This window comes from Humulus lupulus, chromosome 4 (assembly GCF_963169125.1).
Source record: "Humulus lupulus chromosome 4, drHumLupu1.1, whole genome shotgun sequence".
Lineage (NCBI taxonomy): Eukaryota > Viridiplantae > Streptophyta > Magnoliopsida > Rosales > Cannabaceae > Humulus > Humulus lupulus.
In genome coordinates, this window is record NC_084796.1 from 83196394 (window position 1) to 83203360 (window position 6967).

Here is a 6967-nt window from a genome sequence, read left to right on the forward strand (position 1 = left end):
CTCCTCTTTGATCCTTAGCTGATGGTAACATGACCGGAGATCTATCTTAGAAAACACCGTCTTCCCCTGTAGTTGGTCAAAAAAGTCATCAATCCTAGGTAATGGGTACTTATTCTTAATGGTCAGCTTGTTCAGCTCCCTGTAGTCAATACACATCCTAAGAGATCCATCCTTCTTCTTGACAAACAACACTGGAGCAGCCCATGGCGAGAAACTCGGTCTGATGAACCCCAAATCCAATAACTCATGCAACAGAATCTTCAACTCCTTCAATTCTGCCAGAGCCATTCTATAAGGTGTCTTAGATACTGGCTCCGCTCCTGGTACCAACTCTATGACAAAATCAATTTCCCGCTGCAGTGGTAGCCCTGGAAGATTTGTTGGAAATAAATCTGGAAACTCGCATACCAATCTGGTCTCCCCCAGTCCAATCGACACAACCTTAGAGGTATCCACAACACTCTCTAGAAATCTTGTGCAACCTCCCTGCATCAGGTTTATAGCCTTTAATGCTGAAATCATAGGTACCCACGGTCCACCAGCTGTTCCCACAAATACAAAGGGTACCTCCCCTTCTGGTTCAAAAGTCACCATCATGCGCTTGCAATCAATTTTCGCTCCATACTTTGATAGCCATTCCATTCCTAGGATCACATAGAAGTCATCCATCGCAAGCTCAATCAGATCAGCAAATAATTCCCTACCATCTACCTCTACTGGCAAAGCTCTAATCCACCTCCTAGAGACTACCAGTTCCCCAGTCGGCAACAAAGTCTGAAAACCCCTACATACAGAACACTAGGTCTACATAGCTGATCTATCACTCTTGCAGACACAAACGAGTGGGTAGCTCCTGAATCAAATAATGCAGTATAAGAAGAACCAGAAATAGAGATCAGACCTGTCACAACTGAGGGGCTAGCCTCTGCCTCCGTTTGAGTCAAGGTGAACACCCTGGCAGGAGCGAGACCGTCGCCCTGCTTTGGCTCCTCCTTCCTGGCTTGTGGGCAGTCCTTCTTCAAATGATTGGCACTCCCACAGATAAAGCAGGCCCTAATCCTGCACTCACCCTGATGTCATCGTCTACACTAAGGACACACTGGAAAAATCCTCCAGTTGTCACTTCCGCCCTGACGGCCACTAAAACCACCCCGTGCCCTCCTATCAGAACTGGGAGGAACAAGGGTATCAGGGGCCTTCCTCTTCTGCTCATTGGAGCCACTACCCCGACTGGTTCCAATAAAAGGAGACACTATCCTCCTGGCATCGCGCCTAACAGTGCTCTCTCTCCAAATCTGGTCCTCGGCCCCCTCAGCTATAAGGGCCTTGTCCACAACCTGAGCATAGGTAGTAGTCTCCGGATCCAAGGTGATCTTCACATCATGGGTGATCATAACATTCAATCCCCGTACAAATCTATCTCTTCTTGACATATCTGTCGGCACTAGGTCTGGCACAAACTTCACCAAACGATCGAACTTCAAGGTATACTCCGTCACGGGCAACCGGTTCTGATTCAGGTTGATAAACTCATCAACCTTCATAGCTCGGACTGCAACACTATAATACTTCTCGTTGAAAATGTTCTTGAACTCTTCCCAGGTCATAACTATCACATTTCTCCTCTCAACTACTACATCCCACCAGATGCGGGCATCCTCTCTGAACATGTAGCTTGCACAAGCTACCCTCTCGTTCCCTCAACCCTCATAAAATCAAGAATAGAGGAGATCATATTCATCCACTGCTCTGCCCGTAGTGGGTCTGGTCCACCCTCAAAGGTGGGAGGATTCTGTTTCCTGAACCTCTCATACAAAGGTTCCCATTTATTCTCCACAACAGGTTGGACTGGTGCTGGCGCCATAACCTGCTGAATAGGCAACCCATTAACCTATGGAGGGGACTGTTGCCTCAACTGGCGGAGTTCTTCCTGTGTTCGTTGCAGTCTTGCTTCCATTTCGGCAAACATCTGTTGCCAATTCTGTGGGGCAAGTGGAGGGTCCTGACCCTGGTTATCATCCTCGGCCCGACTGCCGCGGAGTCTAGATGATTGACGAAGCATCTCAACAAATATGCCTGCAATCAATGATGCCGCTCATCAGGCATGATAACAACATCCAAAACCACCTCCTAATCACATCAATCAACCATGAGCAACAATCCACATAACACGCGGATAGCATATCACACACATAACGGGCCATGCCCTAACATCATGCATACATTAAATCATTCATCATGCTCTATATTAGATAAGGAGACAAACAGGGCATTTAAGCACATATTTCAACATAATAGTCAATCATACCAACAAAACCTGAGTCGAGCTAGCCATTGACAGCGTGCGTACATGTTCGGTCATTCTTGAGAAACCATAAACCTTGGCTCGCTCTGATACCAAGTTGAAACACCCTACTGCCTTAGACCCGTTACTAAGTAAGTTTTAAATGTAAAACTAACTCGCTAATCGAGGTTTTAGGACAAAAGTGTAATTAAATCATAATCAGAGTCATAAATTTGAAAATAAATCTTTCATTGAAAAATTATAAAGCATTTAACATTTGGGAACCCAAAAACATTGTTTAGAAATATTTACAACTCAAAATATAACCAAAGTCGACTAAACAACAAAATTCAAGTTTAGTACAATCATCTCCCCAAAGCACCCCTGGTCGTGGCAGACAGGTAGACCAGACATGTACACGCCGCTCATCACGCGCACCATACTCAAGGTTGTTCGACTTTCCCCTTGCCTTTACCTACACCATAAAGCACCTGTGAGCCTAAGCCTAGCAAGAAAACCCTCACAAGCAGATAACATATGCATAACAACACTTAACATATAAACATGCCATCATCAGGCTATACAAATATGGCCATGCCGTCCCAGGCACTTTACCAGGCCCTGGGTTCGCGGTCTATACCGTAAGGATATCCCAGGTATCCCTTGGGGTCTCACTCTGGTTACTCGCACTTCGTGTGCCAAACGCTGCTCCCGGCCCCTTGCCGTTCTCGGCCTTCACTGTTCCCGGCCTTCGCCATTCCCAGCCTTCGCCGTTCCATCATTTACATACACATATGATAAAGCTAAGTAGAAATCTAAAAAAATATAAATTCAATCAAAGGGCCATGCCCCACAACACTGTCATATAGGGCCGAGCCCTGCAACTCAAATATATAGGGCCGAGCTCTCCAACACAAGCTCTATGGAAACAGTAGTTTTCTTACTTGTGTCCTGTGCTTTCTAAGCACCGATATCCCGAGCACAGTTCCCTAGTCCGAGCCTCGCCGAAGCCCTAATCACAACGCATTCACAATATCCACCCATCAAGCTCTAATCCATTAAATAACTTCAAGCTATAATTCTAATCTCTGGGACAATGAATTCTATCAATCCGGGTGATAAAATCCATCCCGAGCCTTAACTAGTGAATTCCCGAGCCTAAAACCTCTTAAAAACCCAAAAATACATTAAGCGCCGCAGCCCTAGGGACTCATGCCACGGCCCCCAGCTCAACCCGAGGCCTTGCCTCAAATTAGCCCACACACGCCGCGGCGCGCCTTCATTTCCAGGCGCCCCAAGTTCTAAGGGGTCGCAGCTCAACAAGAACAGTGCCGCAGCTTGACCCCTCGAGCCCAGAAAAACTAACCATTTTCACCTCAAAAACCAGTCCAATTATCCCAAGAATCAAGCCAACATTCCAAACTAATTATCATAGATGTTCTAACCCAGTCTCAGCATCAAAACCTAAAAAAGACTAGCCCCAAAACTCAGCCAAGAATTCAAGAGCAATTAAAACTTAGCTCACATGCATACCCTGAAACATCAGAATAAATTCAATATAACTCATCAACTTAAGAGCTTACCATTGCTTGATTGCACCTCCAAGTGATGCTGAACAATTCTCCAAGCTTAAAGCTCAAATCCTAGCTTAATTTGCAAAGCTTCCCCTTGGAATGGTTGCGAGAAAATAAGAGAGAGGAGGGAAAGGTTTGGGTCGGTTCTTAGTGTTCTGAAAAATTCTAATGTTTTGTTTTATTAAACTTAGTCTCTAAGGTTACCTCAAGGCTCGGGGTACCAAAACGTCCCCGAGGGGAAAACGGTAAATTTCCCCAATATTCCCTCGTAGGCATTCTAACCTCAAATATATCTCCGAATATTTATTTCCATAGCCCGATAACCCCAAAAATGACTAACACCCAAAATATCCCTCGACTCGCCCCGAGTCGGATTTTTGACGCCGTTGTGACTTTCTAGCTAACCGCTCCCTAGGACTGTCTCGGATCGTGCAGCACAGATATATCACAATTATCATGTTTATACCCTCAACATGCTAAAATTACAATCATGTCCCTAATAACCAGACGGGACCCACATGCTTATTTAAGTCACATAAACATGCTTCACTAATCACATATTCACACAAATCCACATATTAAACAATAATTCACATATTGCCCTCCAGGCACGCTAATCAAGGCCCTAAGGCTTATTAGCAAATTTGGGTCGATACAAAGCCGACGAATTTACAAGTGGTGCAATCCACCGAATTTGGTGGCTTACCTTTGGTAGACCCTCATATGCATTTAGCTAATATTCTGGAGCTACGTGCAACGTTAAAGTATAATGGGGTGAGCGACGATGCAATCAGATTGAGGCTATTCCCATTTTTCTACGGGATAGAGCTAAAAGTTGGTTGAATCCCCTTCAATCAAATTCTATAAATACTTGGGAGGATTTGGCTCAAAAATTTCTTGTATGCCATGTTATTTCCTCCATCAAAGGTAGCAAAGTTGAGAGGAGAGATTAATAATTTCTATCAGATGGAGGGGGAGTCTTTGTATGATTCATGGGAGCATTTTAAAGAGCTGTTGAGAAAATGTCCCCATCACGGCATTGAAAAGTTGATGTTTGTTCATAACTTTTACAATGGATTTTGGTACTACTCGCACCATAATTGATGTTGCAGCTAGAGGGGCATTCATGAGTAAGGGTGCCAATGAAGAATATGAATTGTTAGAAGACATGGCCACCAACAACCCCTAATGGTCCGATAAGAGGTCAACCGGTGTTAGAAAGATTTCCAGAGTTCATGAACTTGGTACCATCACTGCCTTGACTGCTCAGGTTGCTTCCTTGACAAAACAGTTGCAATAGAATATTGTGTCTATTAATGCCATTTAGATGCCAGCAGGTTGTGAAATTTGTGGTGGTCCTCACCAATTTGAGCAGTGTATGACAACAAAGTTCAATAACACCATCCCTATGGATCAAGTCAACATGATGAGTAATTTTAATAGGGAAGCCAATGACCCTTTCTCCAACACTTACAACCCAGGGTGGAAGAATCACCCTAATTTTTCATGGAAAAATAATCAGGGCCCTCAACAACAATTTCAGTAGCCCGTTTCTCAAGTTCCACCTCAAGAAATGTCACAACAACTGGTTTCTCAAGAGAACACAAATGAATTACAAGCTGCACTATTGACTTTGACCAATTCCCAAGCTCAGTTTATGACTGAAACTCAGTCATCCATCAGAAATCTTGAAATGCAACTTGGTCAATTGTCAAATATGTTACAAAGTAGACCCCAAGGAAATTTTCCAAGTAATACTGAGGTGAATCTTAAGGAGCAGTGCAATGCGATCTCCTTGAGGAGCAGTAAGGAGTTGGTGGAACCAGTTGAGAAATCTAGTCCTCCATAAAAAATGGAGTCTGAGAAGAAGAATAAGGTGGATGAAGATGTTAATGAAAACCTTGAGAAGAAGCAACCATAAATAAGTATGGAGCATCACATCAAGATCCCATATCCTCAGAGGCTGCAAAAGAAGACGCTTGACAAGCAGTTTTCCAAGTTCTTAGATGTTTTCCGAAAACTTCACATAACGATTCCCTTTGTAGAAGCTTTAAAACAAATGTTGAGTTATTTGAAGATCACGAAGGAAATCTTGTCGAAGAAAAGGAAATTGGAGGATTATGTGACAGTTGCGCTTACTGAGGAGTGCAATGCAATATTGTAAAAGAAACTACCTCCCAAGGTTAAAAATCTGGGTAGTTTTACCATTCCTTGTACTATATGGAATGCAGTTTTTGAGAAGGCATTATGTGATTTAGGTGCAAGTATGAATCTGATGCCTTAATCTATCTATAGAAAATTGAAATTGGGAGAAGTCGCCCTACTACCATGTCCTTACAAATGGCAGATCGTTTAGTGAAGCACCCAAGAGGTATTATTGAGGATGTATTGGTGAAAGTGGAAAAAATCAACTTTCCTGTGGACTTTATTATTCTTGATTTGGAGGAAGAAGAAAATATTCTGATCATTCTCGGGAAACCATTTTTAGCTATTGGAAGGGTGTTGATTGATGTAAAAAAAGGGGAATTGAAGCTGCGAGTGCAAAATGAGGAGGCAACATTTAATGATTGTGCTGCAACTGAAATTCCAACATGTTGTAGAGTGGATGTGATAACAGGAGGTGGTAGTAAGGTGGAAGTGATCAAGAGAAAGGTCATTGCTTAAGATGGTAGTTGAACGTGCATAATATTGTGAAAAAGTTCTTCAGTAGGAAAGATCGAATGCTACATGAGCGGTGGAAAGCTCCAAAAGTTGCAACATCATATGACACTTTGGCTCTTATGGATTCTATGGGAAGACTTGATCCGAGTTAAATTTGAAGATGAATTTAGCATCCGGCTAAACGATGTTAACAACAGGGCATTCGGGAGGCATCCCAATGGCTACTTTGAATTTTGCTTTAGTTTCTATTTTTATTTTTGAACAATTTAAATTTTTGGTAACTATTTGTTTGTTTTTTTTATTTGCTTAGTTTTTAGGTTCAATCTTTATTTTCTAATTTTTCTTTCATTTTTAAAACCATGAAAAACGTGAAAAAAATTAATAAATAAACATAAAAAAATACGAAGAATGTTGCTCTAGGGGAAAGTGCCTAGGCACTGCATAAGAA

General features: G+C 42.7%; 1 non-coding gene across 1 annotated transcript; it reads right to left on the reverse strand.

Annotated features, from left to right (window-relative positions):
• Positions 1-4791: 4791 nt before the first annotated feature.
• Positions 4792-4898, reverse strand: LOC133833633 (small nucleolar RNA R71). The gene has a single exon (XR_009893003.1). It is a non-coding gene; the product is annotated as a small nucleolar RNA R71 (small nucleolar RNA).
• Positions 4899-6967: the final 2069 nt, after the last annotated feature.